At 38.2% G+C, this 18,075-nt stretch overlaps 1 protein-coding gene and 1 long non-coding RNA gene across 5 annotated transcripts in view; one reads left to right on the top strand and one right to left on the bottom strand.

Moving 5' to 3' along the window:
* ZFHX3 (zinc finger homeobox 3) overlaps positions 1–18,075 on the bottom strand; it is a 330,923-nt gene that overhangs the window by 105,430 nt on the left and 207,418 nt on the right. The window lies entirely within an intron of this gene.
* LOC103095779 (uncharacterized) lies at positions 5,164–15,371 on the top strand. The gene is made up of 2 exons (XR_008915142.1): positions 5,164–5,310; positions 15,183–15,371. It is a non-coding gene; the product is annotated as an uncharacterized LOC103095779 (long non-coding RNA).

Genomic DNA, 18,075 nt, shown 5'->3' with positions numbered 1-18,075 from the left:
TCCTCAGGGAAAGATTCATGATAGATAGGAGAGAGCTTACTAACCTCTAGCTAATCCCTTTGTAAGGGATAAGAGTAAGGATTCACCTACATGTCCTAATGATGTTCACTCGATGCCAAGGAATATAGAGGAAGCTTCTAGTGGATTTTCAAGAAGACACTGAACTAGAATCACAGAGGATGAGGAGGCTGTGACGAATTCATCCTATATCATTAGAGGGAGTCACCCCAACGGAGCACCTTAGTTATTAATCCCAAATCATGTTTCTGGCATGTTTCAATACTCTCTTCCAGTTTTAAGGTATATGTTGATTGAGCTTGGAGAGTTGTATTGGGTTCTTTGCAGAATTCCTCTAAATCTTCATTCTCCATAAATATGGGTTGCTTTATCCATATATCTTTATGGAGATAGTTTTGCAAATGTTAATAAACTCTACAACTACAAGATGGGCTAGTGTCCCACTGAAATTGTGTTTTTCAGTGCCTTTGGATACCCAATATAAGAACAACTCTAACTCTGATTTGGCTCTCCAAGAAGAAATCTGTAAGCCATTCTTCCATTTTTCTGGAGCTTTTTAAAAAATATTTTTCTTCATTTATAGCAAGAATCTTACAGATTGGTTTAATGCAGTTCTTCCAAGACTTTGTCAATATAATGGTTGCCAGATAAAGATCTCACAATTTAGAGTATCCAAATCTGTCAGTATTTATAGACAGACTAAAAAAGATGTGCATGATTCACATCACCCTCTGCCTTCTTTTCTGTTACTCTGACATCATCCCTACTGTGGTAGAAGAGAAGTTCCCTGGACTAAGGGATCATTTCGGATTTTTTGGAGGTTACCATGGCCAAAAAAGTCTATCACCTAATAGCAAGTCTATGGTGATGAGATTCTCTTTATTGGTCTTCAAAAAGTAGACAAGAGTGCTACCAGAACTCTATTAAGTCTTTTCAGGAAAAAAAAATAGAACCCCCCCCCCAAATTAAAAAAAATTAAATATAATTCAAGGTTGAGAAATGCTATTACCCATTCTTTATTTCTTTTCATAATTTCACCTTTTTCAATATTTTATTTTTCAAAATGTTGTTATATCATTAGATTCTGTAAAGTATTATATTGGTAATTTGATTGTTATAATATTAAAAAGATAAAATTAAAAAATGAAATCTTTTCAGAATACATACACCTGTCAGACTCATACCCTATAGGTGAAGCTTTTGAGAACCTACGGTCATCACCATGCCACAATAAAGCACCAAACTGGGGTTTCTGTGGAACTCTCATTGATCTCTGAATGTAAATATAAAAAGGATCCTACCTAGAAATAGCGTGTCATTTACTAAAGAAAGCAAAGATACTGGTGATAGAATAGATAGTATAATATAATATATAATGACATAATAGATTTTAAATCAGAAGACTTGGGTTCAAACCTGCCTCAGGCATCTCAAGCTGTGCCATCCATCGTGGGCAGTCATGACCTTCTAGAAATCTACTCCCTTGTCATGATGATGGGAATAATATTTCCAGTATCTTTCACCATGACGATGGGGCTAGTCTTTCTACCGCCTACCTTACAGAGCTGCTACGAGAACAATAACAACACATTAGAGAAATATGAACTATGTAGCCAGGTGACTAAAATCAAAAGGAGAAAGAGAGAACAGTATCACAGGAATACTGAGGGGGTTGTGGGAGACCAAGGAATAAAAACTCCATGAAGGAAGCTACATGACAGTTAAAGCTTGAAGGATGAGAAGGGATGTGGAAAGGTGTTCTTGGGTAGAGGAAACGGTGTGAACAATATGAGAAGATCGCTAAGTAATTTAGTTGGCTGCCATGTAGAATGTATGAAGAGGAGTAATGGGAAATAAGATGGGTTGGGATACAATATTGGAAGGACTCGAATGCCCAAAGCAAAGGAGTTTGGGTTTTAGTCTATGGGCAGGAAGAAGGGATGGACTTAGCAAATACAATGCTATGTCCATCCTTGACCCAATACCAGAAGGAAGGAGGTAATGAGGGATCCAGGAGGGAGATGAGAGATAACAATCTGGGAGATTAAGTATCCAACTGGTCATGTTTCTCCTTTTAAAAATTATCTCCTAATGGCAAGCCTGTGGAAACGAGCTTCTCTTTACTGGTCTCCAGAAAATAGAGGCAGAACTTGACATTGTGCTAGGGTCTAGAGAGATACAAATACAAATAGGCAACAGTGCCTGTCCTCACAAAACTTATATTTTAACAGGGGACACAATGTATTCACAAACACTCTCATGGCATATACAAAGAAACTTTGGCAAGGATGGCACTGTCAGTAGTCGAGGAGACCAAGAAAGACCTCTGGCAGAAGGTGGCCCCTGAGCTATGCCAGAGGTCAAGGGAGAGGGGAGAGCTAGCTGGACACAGGCAATGACCAGTGCAAAGGAAGAGTGGAAAGACATGGGAACAGAGGCAACAGCAAGAAAATCAGAAGGGATAAAAAAAAGTGCTGTAAAGAGAATAACAATGTGTAAAAAGTCTGGAAAGGTAGGAAGGTTGTAAAGAGCTCTAAATGTCATTTATATTTGATAGAAGAGATGGGACAGGGAAGGACGTAGTGAGACCTTTGGAAATTCCTTTGGTAGCTGCATGTGGAATGGACTGGAATGGGAAGAGACTTTTTGGAATAGGAGGCTCCAAAAAATTTACATCTTCTTAGGGGAGACATGTAGATATATAGGTAGATATTTTCCCTCTTACTAATCACATAGACACCACTCTAGTTCAGTTATCACTTCTCAAATGGATGCCTATGAGGGACTCTTCATGGGCTTTCTTGTCTCAGGTCTCTTTTCTATGGTTCATGTTCCACCCAGCTGCTGGGGTGACCATGTCGTATTCCAGCTCTTTCCTATTGACTCAAATCAAATAAAAATGTAGTCATTTTGAGCCCTTTACAAACTGGCCTCAACCTTCCCTTCTTGACTGATTATCCATCCTCTGCCTGTCTACCATTTTGACCAACTTGCCTCCTTACTATTTCTCATATGCTCTCAAAAAACATGACTAAAATATCCAAATATGAACAGGGGATTAAGTTAAAATTAAACCAAATCTGACAGATAGCACCACTAAAGAAAAACGGTTAGGTTTATTAAGATGGAAAGTTTTCTGCTGAGCTGAAGTCAGGGACAATTCACCCAAGCTTGTGCCAGCCTTATATGTATACAAAAAAGAAACAGAGCCCAATATAAAGGCACTGACCACTGACTTATTGAGTCCTAAACTCTTCCAGACCTTACCTTACCATCTGTCCTACCACTCTGCCATCCATGTCTCTGAGCACTATCATCTGACCTGCTGTTGCTTCCCATAAGACTGGAAGGCCTTTCCGTCTGCCCTGCTGCTGCTGTCTCTTTCAATTAGAATGTGAGCTCCCTGAGAGCTCATTTTATTTACTTGTAACCCTCACACTTAGTATAGTGCTTGGCACATAGTAAGAATTTTATGAATATTTTCTGATTCATTCTCCATTCATTGCTATGTCTTTTTTATATTTCAATAAAATGATTCAAACTCACCTCCTTAGTAAGTTTCATTGATCAAATTAATCAAATTATTGATGAATTGATAAATCAAATAATTACTAACAATTATTATTTATAAATAAGCTTTATAATCTAAGTCATACCTAACTACATAGTGATTTCTGTGGGAAAATGAAGTGTATTCTATCACATAAATCTCACTAAGAGCAAAAAAGTTTTTTGTATCACTTCTATCACTAACAATATAAAAAGTAAAAATATTTTTAAAAATTTCATCTGCATTTTATCTTTTAAATTTCTAGAAGTTCCTGTGTTTGTCTCTTTTGGGGAGGAATGTTCTTATTTTATTTTATTCTTCTCAGTTAGATGTAAAAAAAATTAGCATTCAGCTATAAAAAAATTTTGAGTTCCAAATTCTCTCCTTCCCCACTTTGAGAAGCCTATTTTTTTAACAAATAGTCTATATTAGTACATAGACATACACCTATAATTTATAAATTGACATAAATTATTTAAAAGTGTATGCTTAAAATGTTTTAAGCAATAGGGGCCGTGGGATTAAAAAAGTTGGGAGATGATTTATCTAGATAATATTAACATGGTACAATAGGAAAAAACCCCCATTGAATTTGGAGTCAGAGGACCTAGTTCAAATCCTGCCTCTGTCTTTATCTTCATGACCAGGAAAGCCATAACCTGTTTGCCTCAGTTTCCCCATATGAAAAAGGACCTCTAAAGTCTCATCTCTAAATTTATGATTCTATGATTCCTGCATTCTTTTTCTAAATTATTTTCTTCCCCCTATGGAAAGACTATGGAATACTGGGTCAAATTCTTTTGACCAAAAAGGAAAAAAAAGTACTTATTTTATGTCAGGCAGGAAAACTAGGTGACACAATGGATGGAGTGTTGAGCCTGAAGGCAGGGGGACCCAAATTCAAATTTGACCTCAGACACTAATTAGCTATTTGGCCCTGGGCAAGTCACTTAACCACTGTTTGACTCAGTTTCCCCATCTGTAAAATGAGGATAATTATAATTCTCTCCATGGTTGTTTGAGGATAACATGATATAACATTTAAAATGCTACATAAAACATTAGTTTTGTCTTATGTTTTTATTCACAAATAGACAAACATTTGAAGGATCACAATTGTCCTTTAATTTTCTCCCAATGGAGATAGACACTTTTGGGTGAGCTTTGGGTCCCTGTTTTATGCTTCATTGGATAACAAAATTTTCTCTGTTGTCACATCTTTCAAGGAATCATGTATGATTTTGACAGATGCAAGAGAGACACCTTGTTGGAAGAAGACTTGCTTTGTTCTGTAGCATCAAGTGTTTAAAAAAAAAAGCTGACAATGAACACAGTCGAATCTTGTTTCCTCTACATCTTCCAGTCAACTGTGTGGCTGTAAACACACAGCCTTTTGGAGAAATCTGTTGTTTGCACAGGAAATATGTTTAACGTGCTAAGGACCTGTGATTTTGTCAGTGTGGAAAACTCCCAAAGCAGGTACTATACAGCAACCCAGAACATGACCTACCTATGATTTAATAAAGAGGCACTAGGGAGATGCCTGAGTCACAAAGAGTTTCACAGGAACATAAATTTAGAGCTAGAGGGAAACTTAAGGGGACACTGAGTCCCGTGTTGTTTAACAGACGAGGAACTGAAAGCCAGAGAGACTATTGCCCAGTGACACAGTAAGGGGTGAGAGGTGAACTGGAATCCAAGTCTTCTGATTCAAAGTTTAATACTATCTACTATGCCACAAGGTGGTCTCCATTTATGTATCTAGCACATATTTTTCTACTTTTCTTTTTATTTTCTTGTACAGAATTTTCTTTTATTTTTAAAGCAACTTTTTTATTCTTACCAATTAATTTTGTTTATTTAATAGAAAGTCACCTTGTGCTCAAAACTGAGATAAATGTATTATTCTATGTTTTCATCTTCTTTTTCAAACTTTCTGCTAACTTTAAATACAGCATCCAGCTGGAATTGACCAACGTATATGCTATGAGATGCACATCAAATATATTTCCTGGCAAGTTGCTAACCAGATTTCCCAAGTACGGTGTTCTTTCTACAATGTTTAATTTTCCATAGGTTTAACAAAAACTAATATATATTTGGTTGGCTATTGGGTGCTTTAATTATTCTATTTCATTTCTTTCTTTTTCTATTACTTTGCTGTAATAATTTTAATAACTACTTTGTATAGTTATTATTAATGATAACTTCATTTTGTTATGCTTTAAAATCTAGCAGCATAAGGCCAACTTCATCAGCTTTTTCTTTTCCTAGTATGCCCCCTTGGTACTCTTGCCCATTTGTTTTTCCATATAAAATTTCATTATATGAAGAAACCTCTTGGTATTTTGATTGCTACTATATTACATATGTAAATTAACTTGGGGAGCATTGTCATTTTTACTTTATTAATGAAACCAATTCATGAAAAAGATCAGAATAATATCCTTAATAATGACTATGTAGGGTTGTTGTGAAGCTCAAATGAAATAATATGAAGTGCTCTATGAACTTTCAAGTGTTCTATGTAAATGTCAGTTACTATTATTGAATATATGTAATAAAGCAGATGGTTTTTTACATATTCTTTTATAGGTCAAGAAAAGTACTGTTTCACAGGGGATAGAGAGTTGTACTAAGAGTCAGAGGGACTTAAGCTCCACTTCTGCCAAGGACTTACCAATTATCCTAGATAAATATCTTAAACTCAATACCTGGATAAATCTCTAAGTCAATAAATTTCATGCATCTCTTTTGTAAAGAACATTTATTCTTTGAAAATTCCCTAAATGAGTGAAATTATGGATATGTCCTCTCCTTCCTTGCTAAGAAATGAAAAAGAAAAAATTAAAGTCATATGTATATCTATTTGAGATGATTCTGAAATGTTTGAGAACTATTATATATGGGGTTAACTGATATTTTCTATTTGTCTTGGCTATTGGCAAATAATCACGTAAATAATTTTGTGGGTTAATCTTTGATTTATATGTCAAATTTTTAGTTGGGAAAGTTTAATTTTGCAGATATGTTCTCATGTTATTTTTTAATCTCTTTTCTGAATTAATCCTTTTAATAGCTTTCCCCTGCCATATTGAAATAATTAAAATTTCCCATATGCCATGCAGAAAAAAACACAGTGAAAATGATCATCCTTCCTTTGTACCTGTTTTTAGTGGGATTACCTCCAATATTACTCCATGGCATATTATATTGCCATTTAAGATGTTTTTAATTTCTTGTAAGTGTTTTTATCATGAATGAACCTGGGAGTATATTCATTTTCCTAGTTTTTTTGGTTATAGCTTTATATGTATCTATATACACACAGAATTTTTTAAAGTGTTAATTTAACTTTACAAACTCAATGTAAAGCTTACCTGGTCAGAATGAATAATCTTCCAAAATGTATCAGTATATTATTAACTGTTTAATTAATTAATTAATGTTTAATTAAATCTTGCTTTTTAGATTGTTCCTACTGCTTTAAAAAAACTTATAGCCATACAATATTTAAGATTAACCTCAATTTAAATTTAGCTACTAAATGCATTTTTTACATTAAATGTGCTTCTTGTAAGCAACATAATGATAACTTTTGCTTCTTGATGAATACTGCAACTAGTTTCATTTTAATGAGAGATTTTAGACCATTCACATTTATTATCAGAAACAATGGATTTTATGTTTTTTAAAGTCTTCCTCTTATTCAAACAAACAATGAATATTTATGAAGCATATATATGCCATGCAGTGTGATAAACACTGAAGACAGAAACATAAAAATGTATCAGTCCTTGCCCTCAAAGAGTTTACATTCTAACTGGGGGAAAAAAAGCACAACCCCCAAACATATACATCCCTACAAACTATCTACACAGCTGGATTGGCAAAACGTATGTAAGAATATACAAGATATATATTAAATTATTATAAGCCAGTTGGCAGGGGAAAAATAAGGAAAGATTTCATATAGAAAGGAGCCCCTGAGTCGAATCTTGAAGGGAACCAAGGACTATAGGAACCAGAGGTAAAAAGGAAATACCTTCTACGTGTGGGAGATAGCCAGAGCAAAAGGAAGGAAGAGATCAGAATTGTGGTGTTTCGTATAGGCAACAGCAAGAAGGCTGCTAGTTTGCCAAAGGCAATGGAGCAAAGGGATGTGGAAGATGACTAGAAAGGCAGAAAAGGATCAGGTAGTGAAGAGATTTAAGTGTCAAACAAAAGGGTTTATATTTTATCTTAGATCTAATGAAATGATATATTATATATATAATATAGTTCTCAAACATTTCAGAATCATCTCAAATGGATATACACATGACTTCAATTTTTTCTTTTTCATTTCTTAGCAAGGCAAGAGAGGACATAATTATAATTTCACTCATTTAGGGAATTTTCAAAGAATAAATGTTCTTTACAAAAGAGATGCATGAAATTTACTGACTTAGAGATTTATCCGGGTATTGAGTTTAAGGGGGGCAGAGAGATTATCTATAGAAAAGTAATTTTGGCAGCTGAGTGGAAGATGGATTGGAGGTGAAAGGGAGCTACATGAAGGATGGAGGTGATGGAAGAGATGTCAGAGAGACAAATTAAGAGTATGCTATAGTAGTATAGGAAAAAGGTAATGAGTGCCTCAAAGAAGCTTGGGGCCATATGAGTGGAGAGAAGGGGACGATATAGAACACTGGTGTCAAACTCAAGTGGAAACAGGCCCTTATCCATACATGAAGATCTCTGCAGGCCACATACTGACTTCATTTTAAAATGCAATATTATCTTCACCTAATTTGTTTTGCTAAATACTTCCCAAGTGCATTTTAATGTGTTTTGGGCCATGCTTGTGGACCATATGTTTAACATCTCTGAAATGTAGAGGCAGAATCAACAGGGCTTGGTGTTAGACTGGAAATGGGTGAGCAAAGAGACAGATCAAGGATGACTCCAATGAGATGCACCAGGATGAGAGAAAAAGACATTTAGTGGGCTGTTTGAGCAGGCAAAGTGATGAACTCAATTTTGCATAGTTGGAGGTGGGCAAAGCTGACGGGCACTCAGTTGGGATAGCAGACTAGAGGAAACTCAGGAAAAGAGGTTAGAACTAGATGTATGGGTTTGGAAATGATTTAACCAGATAATTGAACCCAAAGGACTGGATGAGAGTCCTGAGGACTCATGTTTCCCAAAATAGAAAGAGTTAGAGATCCTGGATGAAGCAGAGTTCATAAAATCATACGTAGATTTTTAAATAGAAAGGGACTTTGAGAGGCCAACTTAATTCTCTTACTTTTGTACCAGAGGCTAATTGGAAGAGCACTCTGTCCGTGGAGGTTTGAGCCTGTGCCTTGCAGCTAGTGCCTGGAGAAATATCTCAATACTGAAGGACTTGGGCATTTTAGAAAGACAAAATAATCCCCTTGTTGGCTGTTGAATGGGAAGAATCATTGACCCAGTGGACCTCTAAAAGGAAGTGTCCCACCCATGAGCTTTCTCTTCTGTGCTTGGTAGACAGGAAAAGAAGCAAGGGTATAGGACGGGCCATTCTCTTATAAAGATCTATATGAGAGGGCAGCTAGATGGCTCAGTGGACAGATTTACATTAGAACAGCAATATGAATGGAAACAAGAATTGGGAAGGTCAGATGGTAACAGAAGCCATTGATCTGGAATGGTAAGAGTCTGAGAAAAACATTTCTTTTGTTCCCCCTAAAAACTGTCATAAAGGGCTGGTGCTGGGAAGGATTCCCAGCCTTACTTTGTGCCTCAACCCTTGTTCCTATGTTTGAAGATGGCAAAATTCATGTCAATAAGTACAAGCACCCTAGCCTCCCAGTTCTTCATCCTCTTCAAATTCCATGACAGATTTTCACACTTCTTCATCCATGTACAAGGATGGTAATACCTGAGCTCCAGAACAGCTCTATCTCCACAGTCTTGCAATATGAAATCCTTCTTCTCCCCATCAGAATCTTGCATCCTTCATTGTTTCCCTTTGAGACCTGAAATCCTAATAACTCTCCTAATTCTGGCCTCGCTGAAATCCAAGGAAGTCATAGTTCCAGAGGCAATTCTATACCACAGTTTTCTTGATCCCTCTAATGGTTACTTAGCAAACAAACAGATGACAAAAGTGAGAGGTATAATAAAAACAGTGAATGAAAAGAGTCAAAATTAAAAAAAAAAGATCTTCATAGAGGAAAACACTAAGTGGAAAACAATAAGATGAAATCTAATGGGGATAAGATCTTGCACTTGAGTCTAAAATCTCTCTCTCTCTCTCTCTCTCTCTCTCTCTCTCTCTCTTTATCTATCTATCTATCTATCCATCCATCCATCCATCCCTCTCTCCATCCATCCATCTATATATCCATCCATCCATCCATCCATCCATCCATCCATCCATCCATCCATCCATCCATCCATCCATCCATCTGTCTATCTACACAGATAGAGTGTTGGACCTAGAGTTTGGGAGACTCATTTTTATGAGTTCAAATCTGGCCTCAGACATTACTAGCTGTGTAACCATGGGCAAGTCACTTCACCCTCTTTGTTTCTGTTTCCTAATCTGTAAAAGGGGCTGGAGAAGGAAATGGCAAACCACTCCAGTACCTTTGCCAAGGAAACCCCAAACAGGGTCATGAAGAGTGGAATAAAATCGAAAGTGAATGAAAAAAGGAAAAAGTAAATATTTATTTATTCTTACATTATTCTTACAATGAGATTCCCTTCTAATAATGTCTCCTTTTTTCATCTTTGTATCCTCAGTGACTAGCACAAGGTAGGAGCTTAATAAATTACTGCTGATGGACTGAGAGGAAGTTGCAAGAGAAATTTGGTGAGGTGGAAATTCAGTGAATTAAGAAGCATTTATTAAGTGTTAACCATGTGCCAGGCACTGTGCTAACCTTTGGGGTATAAAGAAAGGCAGAAACCTTTCAAGACACCACAAACTGTACTGAAACAGGAGGAACAGCACAAATGGATGGGCATGGAATTTGAAGTCAAAAGACCTGTTTTGAATCCTTGGTCTGTCAGATACTTTCTGATCTTGACCAAATCACTTCACTTCTAAGCTTCAGATCCTCATTTATAAAATAAAAGAGTCAGATCAGGTGCCTCCTACATTATCTACCAGCTCTAAATCTCTGCTCTGACCATTACCTCAATGCACTCTGTCCTGGTCATGTAGCATTTGGCTTATTGTTTTAGATTTGAGGCACTGAATTCTAAGGTCACACATAAGAACGTCCAGAGGAGGATCAAAGAAAGAGGGAAGAGCCTCAAGTTCATGCCATCTGAGCAATGGTTTAAAGAACTGGAAGAAGACTGAAGTTAAAGCTTAAAGGTTTTATTTGGTGAGGGATGACTGTGAAGGACGATAGTTTATTTGAAGGGCTGACAGTGGAAGGAAAACCTGGTCCCAGAGAACAGAAGAAGGAACTAAAGGTAGAAACGGCAAAGAAGCAAATTCAGGCTTGATATGAAAAAAAACCCAAAGCAGAATAATAGCCTTTTTTGAGAGGTTGTGATTTCCCCTTCAATAATGGTCTTTAGGCAAAGGCTGGTGGCCCTTTATCAGGTGCACAGAAGAAGAGATTCTTGGTCAGGGGCATAGGCTGGACTGGATAGCCACTCATTGGATGCTTGACTTAAAAGAATCACAAACTCCTCAAAAGGCTGCTCCATACCTGGCTTGGCAACCTTCTCTAAAACTACCTCACTATATATGTACAAGTGTAAACAAGTGGCAAAGTCTCTCTCTCTCTCTCTCTCTCTCTCTCTCTCTCTCTCTCTCTCTCTCTCTCTCTCTCTCTCTCTCTCTCTCTCTCTCTCTCTCCCTCTTCCTTTCCCTTTCCCTCTCCCTTTCCCTCTCCCCTTACCTTCTGTCTTGGAATGCAGAAGAGTGGTAAGGGCTAGGCAATGGGGGGTCAAGTGACTTGGCCAGGGTCACACAGCTGGGAAGTGTCTGAGGCCAGATTTGAACCCAGGACCTCCCATCTCTAGGCCTGGCTCTCAATGGCAAAGCCTCTTAAGAAAGAGATGCCCTACAGAATGGCAAACATGGACACTAGCCTTGTCAAATGAGTCATAGCCAAACTAAGACCTGGAAGAAACAATAATGAGCTGGGTGAAATCAACAGGAAGCAGAACTATTCCTTTTTTATTTACTTTAAAGCACTCAACACATCAATGAAGACAAGTTCAACGAGCCATTTGAAGATGGCAGCCACGACTGTTTCTAACCCACAAACATACAGAAAGCCTTCAGAACAAAAAAACCTGCTAAGAACCTGCTAATCAAGTTTCCAGTATTTGCTTTGGAAGCCACCTGTGGGGCTGTGCACTCTCAGAGCACGTCTATAAGCTTATGCTACTCACTACTGTTTTATGCACTAAAACCCAAACCAATACTTTTATTGCCTGGACTATAGGGAAATAATGTGCTGCTGAATATGGGAGATCTCAAGTGGCACCCAAGGCTTGGCAGAGACACGGAATGACTTAATTTCTTTTTATAAAGTAAGCCCTCTCCCAGTAAGTAAGATCTCTCCCAGATGAAGTAGGAGACCCAAAGAAATTGTGGGAATTTTCAATCAACGTGACAACTCGCAGGGCTCTCAAATTAAAATGGATAAAGCAGAATTCAATATATTTCTCCCCCAAATTCTCTTCTCATCTATGCATTTCCCTAGTAGTGTCAAGGATGCCTACCATTTCCCAAGTCACCCAGGCTCACAATTAGAGTCATTCTTACCTCATTCACCTCACACAATTTGGGCTGAGTCTTGTCATTCCTACTCCAACAAGCCTTGGTGTATTCCTCTTTCTCTACCCGCCCAACTCCCAGCCTAGGAAAATCCCCCATCACTTCTTGTCTACACTAACAGAAAAGCCTCCGGACAGGTCTTCCTGCCTCAAGGGTCTCTCCATTCCAGTTCCCTCTTTATCCTGCTACCAAAGTGGTTTTTCTCAAGGACAGATAGGGCTGGGTCCCCTTTTTGCTCAAGCTCAAACAAAATGCAGTGCCTTATTGACACATACAGTCCTTCACAACCAAACTCGTTCCTACTTTTTGTTTTTTTATCCACAATCTATCTACACTGGTCTGACTCGATGTTTTTGCAGGGGCTGCCTGCTATGCCTGGAATGCTCTGACCCTTCACCTCCACCACTTAAGTCTACTTGGCTTTTTTTAAAAAAGATTCAGCTCAAATCCCACCTTCTGCAGTAGGTTTTTCTCAGTCCTTCCCCCCAGGGCATTTTGCTTCCTTTAATTTTACCTCTCACCAATTATTAAAGAATGTGTCTGCTGAGGTACAGCACAGGCATATGACCATTTCTCAGGTGGGGGAGATGGCAAAGATCAATCAAAGACTAATGACAGAGTACAGAGTTAATTCTCAACTCGTCAACATGTATAGCACTGGTATTCCCTAGTTCCATTTCAGGAACCACTGAAAGCATTAAAGTGTATCCAACTGCTTTCTTACTTTGAAAAGGTAGCTAGTTCTACTTCATCTCTAATTCCATTTTATGAAGGACCAAACGCTGGCTGTGTCACCCTGGGCAAGTCATTTAACCTTGTTTGTCTCAGTTCCTCATCTGTAAAATGAGCTGGAGAAGGAAATGGCAAATGGATCCAATATCTTTGCCAAGAAAACCCGAAATGGAGTCAAAGAGATAGACAGAACTGAAATCAATTCAACAACAAAAAATTCTGGCAGCGTCACAAGTACCACAGAAGACAATATTTTTAATGTAAAAAATTATTTTTACCAGTTGAAAACTCCTCATTAGAAAATGGAATCCTTTTAAGACATTATATAGCAAATGGAAGTGACTCTGAAATCAACTGAGGTGAGCCAGATTGCACATGTGGCTTTGTATTAAAACAATCATGGGGGCAGCTAGATGGAGAGCCAAGTCTAGAGATAGGAGATCCTGGGTCTGAATCTGGCCCCAGATACTTCCTAGGTGAGTGACCCTGGACAAGTCACTTAACCCCCACTTGCCTAACCCTTACTACTCTTCTGCCTTGGAACCAATACAAAGTATTGATTCTAAGATGGAAGGTGAGGGATTTTTTTTTTTTTAATCAAGAAAAATGAGATGACTCTGGTGGGGTTTTGAATGGAAAATACAAATACATCCAAGAGTGTGAGAAGGATACATGTCACGGTGGACAAAGACCCAAATCAGAAATAATGATTTTACCCTGAGGAAGGCTCCCTTCTTCTGTCCCCAATGATTAAACTAGCCATACAGACATACACTGACAATCACACCCCCTCCTCAGCTGGCTATTGTGTAGACACTGAACTCTTTGAGGCATCTTCTGAAAATCATAGGAGTTAGGGGACCCAGGCTAGCTCTTCCCATGCCACAATACCAGCCCTCTAGGAAAAAGATCACAGATGCCATCTACACAAACTTCACTAATCCTTATTTATTTGGCATTTACAAATGACTTTCCCACAGTGAGCAGCCCACAAGTCAGAGCAAAATTCCATCAATCTTATCCATAGAGAAGGACTGCTTACATATTAGGATATGTTTCAGGTCAGGGACTAGCTTGGTGATTTCCCTTCAGTCCTTCCCATCAATACAAGTTGGCTCCGTCACTGCAATTCAGGGTCTCACAATTGGGAGGTGAAGTGACTTGCCCAGGCTCCTACATCCTCTATATTTCAGAGGGAGTTGATGAAGTATATCGGGCTCTGAGGTCAGTTCTCTTAGGATATAGTTACTATTAATATGTATCCTTCCCTACTATCTCCTACATCTAATCATAGGGGCTTGTTTAACTTCCTTATCCCTTTTAGTTCTAAATCTAAGATCCTAAAGGCGACAGTGGGAAGGAGGGAAAAGTTCTAGGATAACAAACAAAAAAAAATGGTTAACAAATCAAAACATTTGATGGTTGCCTTTGTGTTGAAAAGAATAATTATAGTGTTTTAAGGTTTGCAAAATATTTTATAAATATTATCTCAGAGGATCCACACAATAGACCTAGGAGAAAGATGCTATTGTCCAAGTTTGGGGCCACACAGCTAGATTTGAGGCAGGGTTTGAATGCAGATGTTCCTGACTCTAAATAGGTCCAATATCCTATATATTATATCATGGAGCAACTATCAGAGAAGATGATTTTTTCCTACAAATCTGATTTCCTTTCTATGTTTTGCCAATTAATTATTAGGGTTTTTCCTTCACTGAACACAGCACTGTGGATTCTAAATCAGTGAATGAATAAATAATAACAATGTCAACGACCCTTAATGAAATTAGTCATATTGGTGAGACAGGATTTACCCAGATGAGTACAGTTTTAGCTATGTTCCATATTAATCACAGGGTCTAGAGACTGGAGCTGGGGGTAAATTGGACTTTAGAAGTCACCTCATCTGCCTGCCTTTCATGCAATTCAGACAACACCCTTGACAGGCTGAATATTTTTAGTGATGGGGTAATTGTGACTTCAAAAATAGCCTATTGTATTTTCAGGCCATCCTACCTGCTAACATCATGTTGGGCCCAATTTAACTCCTCTTTATTGGTTCTAACTTGTGTCTCCTGGAGCTTGACTAAGTCTAATCTCTTCCTCTAGGCAATAAAACTTCGAACAGTTGAAGAAAACATGGCTCAAGGTTTCCCTCACACACGAAGCTAACCAACCATCCAAAGTTCCTTTAAAGGTACGACATGGTTTCTAGATCCATCCTTGTCCATCCTTTTAAGCATGCTGACTGGTTTTCCTGTGTCTCTCTTGGAATAAAATCTGACTGAAATTTCTAGAGTACTGTGTCGAGAACTTCTGAACTGTACACAGTGCTCTAGAAATGGCTTAACCAAAGAAGGGCAGAAGAGAATCCTGCCAAAAGAGAATAAAATCTGAATGAAATTTCTAGAGTACTGTGTCGAGAACTTCTGAACTGTACACAGTGCTCTAGAAATGGCTTAACCAAAGAAGGGCAGAAGAGAATCCTGCCGAAAAAGAATAAAATCTGAATGAAATTTCTAGAGTACTGTGTCGAGAACTTCTGAACTGTACACAGTGCTCTAGAAATGGCTTAACCAAAGAAGGGCAGAAGAGAATCCTGCCGAAAAAGAATAAAATCTGAATGAAATTTCTAGAGTACTGTGTCGAGAACTTCTGAACTGTACACAGTGCTCTAGAAATGGCTTAACCAAAGAAGGGCAGAAGAGAATCCTGCCGAAAAAGAATAAAATCTGAATGAAATTTCTAGAGTACTGTGTCGAGAACTTCTGAACTGTACACAGTGCTCTAGAAATGGCTTAACCAAAGAAGGGCAGAAGAGAATCCTGCCAAAAGAGAATAAAATCTGAATGAAATTTCTAGAGTACTGTGTCGAGAACTTCTGAACTGTACACAGTGCTCTAGAAATGGCTTAACCAAAGAAGGGCAGAAGAGAATCCTGCCGAAAAAGAATAAAATCTGAATGAAATTTCTAGAGTACTGTGTCGAGAACTTCTGAACTGTACACAGTGCTCTAGAAATGGCTTAACCAAAGAAGGGCAGAAGAGAATCCTGCCGAAAAAGAATAAAATCTGAATGAAATTTCTAGAGTACTGTGTCGAGAACTTCTGAACTGTACACAGTGCTCTAGAAATGGCTTAACCAAAGAAGGGCAGAAGAGAATCCTGCCGAAAAAGAATAAAATCTGAATGAAATTTCTAGAGTACTGTGTCGAGAACTTCTGAACTGTACACAGTGCTCTAGAAATGGCTTAACCAAAGAAGGGCAGAAGAGAATCCTGCCAAAAGAGAATAAAATCTGAATGAAATTTCTAGAGTACTGTGTCGAGAACTTCTGAACTGTACACAGTGCTCTAGAAATGGCTTAACCAAAGAAGGGCAGAAGAGAATCCTGCCGAAAAAGAATAAAATCTGAATGAAATTTCTAGAGTACTGTGTCGAGAACTTCTGAACTGTACACAGTACTCTAGAAATGGCTTAACCAAAGAAGGGCAGAAGAGAATCCTGCCAAAAGAGAATAAAATCTGAATGAAATTTCTAGAGTACTGTGTCGAGAACGTCTGAACTGTACTCAGTGCTCTAGAAATGGCTTAACCAAAGAAGGGCAGAAGAGAATCCTGTTGAAAGAGCCCTCAGAGGTTAAGGTTGAATTACAGCTAAGCAAGGATGTCCTTTGTAGCATCTCCTCAAAGATATCCACGAATGGGGAACTCAGTGCTCAATAAAATAGCTTCTTCCTCTCTGAGGCAGATCTCATCACAAGTCCTTGCCCTAGATTATGTCTAAAGCTCTCTCTGCAACTTCTTTTTCCCGGTCCTGGTTTCGACCTCTGGGGGCAGGTAATTTAAGTCTAATCTCTCTTCGACGTAAATAGAATAAATAGAACGGCTTCCTTTGCTCAGGACACTCTGCTTTTCTTAAGAAAGCCCAGGGCAGCATTAGCTTTTTTGGGTTGGTATGCTACATTATTGACTCGTATTGACCTCGCAGTCAAATAAGACCCCTAAAGACTTTTTGTACATGATCTATTAACCAAGGATTCTTCCATCCTACACTTACCCAATTGATCTTTTTGAAAATTCATCTTTGGACTTGACATTAGTCCCTCTTAAGTTTTATCTTGTTAGATTCTGTTTCTACTTCCAGGCTGTGGAGATCTTTGGGGGATCCTGATTCTATTATCAAACATTAGCTGGCCCTTCCAGATTGGTATCACCTGCAAATTTCATAAACATGTCATTTATGTCTTCACTCAAGATACTGACAGAATGCTGAACAGGATGCAGTCAAGGATAAGGAACATGGCAACAGGCCACCATGATATGGTCGAGACCATCAATTACCCATTATGTAGTTCAAACATTACATTCAACGAAGGCAATTCAATTCAGTTAAGCCCCTACTATGGTGGAGGCTCTGTGCTGCTGGGGTCCTGTATTGGTGCTGGCGATTCCTCGTTGTTGAGTTGTTTCAGCCACGTCTGACTCCTCGTGACCCAATGTGGAATTTTCTTGGCAAAGGTGTTTCAGTGGTTTGCCATTTCCTCAAAAGCAGGTCAGTAAGTGTCTGAGGCCAGATTTGAACTCAGGAAAGTGAATCTTTCCGGTTCCAAACACCTCACCGGTGATACAAAAATAATGGCCAGCCAGACACACAAAGAGCTTTTATCTCTATTTGGTATTAGAACTATTTCATTGTATTTGTTCTAATCTAATCTAATTGGGAGAGGCAGAAAGGATATAAATGTAAAAAATGTAAGTAAAATAAATGTAATAAATAAATTAATAAATGTAAAGGATATAAGTGTAAAAAAAATGCTCTGATGAGGCTATGGCAAAATTAAAGAAATAGGAAGAGGAAGAGAATACTTTCACCAATGGAGATGATGGCAGGAAGGATTTATGGGGAGGGGTGGGAGAGAAGGGAAGTATCTGGGTTGTCCCTCCCAAGCTCATCGACAGAGATGGAGTGACTGGAAGGGAGGGTACCCACTTCAGGAATAT

Source organism: Monodelphis domestica, chromosome 1 (genome assembly GCF_027887165.1).
Source record: "Monodelphis domestica isolate mMonDom1 chromosome 1, mMonDom1.pri, whole genome shotgun sequence".
Lineage (NCBI taxonomy): Eukaryota > Metazoa > Chordata > Mammalia > Didelphimorphia > Didelphidae > Monodelphis > Monodelphis domestica.
Note: the sequence above shows the minus strand (reverse complement) of the source record. Positions and strands in the feature narration are given on the sequence as shown.